The sequence below is a fragment of the Stegodyphus dumicola genome, chromosome 3 (genome assembly GCF_044657685.1).
Source record: "Stegodyphus dumicola isolate Sdum_Otavi_A_Nest chromosome 3, ASM4465768v1".
Classification (NCBI taxonomy): domain Eukaryota; kingdom Metazoa; phylum Arthropoda; class Arachnida; order Araneae; family Eresidae; genus Stegodyphus; species Stegodyphus dumicola.
The window spans coordinates 57020529-57021785 of record NC_140770.1 but is presented as its reverse complement, the minus strand read 5'-3'; positions in this window follow the sequence as shown (position 1 = coordinate 57021785).

The window sequence follows — 1257 nt, the reverse complement described above, 5'->3', positions numbered from 1 at the left end:
AGTATTATTTTAATAGAGGTATTGCGGCACATAATCCGACTTTTTCAAGAATTTCTCATCGATTCTTTTTCATATTTTCAATCAACAATTCAAATTATGCCTAAATATTAATTTTTCTAAACTTTGGTGAAAACCTTACCGCGTAGCTTATAAATTTCGTTTGGCGCGAATTATTGTTTTTAGTTTGCGCCAAGAATAATTCATTTGGGGAAATTCTTAATTTGTGGTAAGCAATTTTGCTGTCCCTCTCCTTATGCACAAGCTGAGAAAATGGGCCATCGTTGATTGATTCAAATAATTTTAACAAAGGCCGGAAACCACATTTGGCGTTAACAGTGTTTACAATAAACACACCAAAGTTCGAAACGTGACTTTGTATAAATATACGTACAGCCTGGGAAATTTTGAATAAAAGACGGTAATGTTTTGTGGGTATACCTAGAAATGAATCTATTTCAAATTATGGAGTATATTATTGGAAAATGTTTTCAAAATCTTATAACACTTATTAAAAAATACAAATTTAAAAAATAAATCAGAAAATACCTGCGAATTTTATTTGGCTCGAACTTAAATTTTGAACTGTTAAAGAAGGATTAAAGGGAGTTTAATAAAAAAAAAGAGATATTGATGAATATATGCCAAATACAATTAACATTGAGGAGCTAAAAGTTTGAGAGTTACTGTTTAAAACTACTGGTATGTTTATTAGGAAACTGGTCACTTTGGCGAAACTTGAATCTTAGAATCAGAATATGAAAGGAAAGTCGGTTATTAAAAACTTAATGAAAATTCCGATTTTTTTTCATGCTATATATTAACTTTATATATTGCATGAAAAAAAAATCGCTTTCGCTTCATGAAAAACGCAAGCTAAACCAAAGTATATATTGAACTGTACTTTTTTTCGTGCAAAATGTACTTTATCAAAAATTTACTTGTTCTTTTTAAAATAAAATTAAAGAATGGGAGGGAAAAGGAGAAAGTTAATCCCACGTTTTTTCAGCCCAATTTTTAATTTTTCGCGTATCTACTGTTATGTTCCCGATTGTAATGTGAAACTCACACTGCCTTCTTTAACCTTACGCGTAGAGGCTGAATTGTTTAAAGCTGCATCTATTCATGCGATACGTATGGCTCCCGTTCACATAGTCTGAGTGCTGGTTTGTCTTCCTTACTCCTCATGTGGTACTCGGAGCGGCTTCGTTTCAATGTCAGCCTTCGACTTTGAATTTACAATATATACAATTTTTGGCA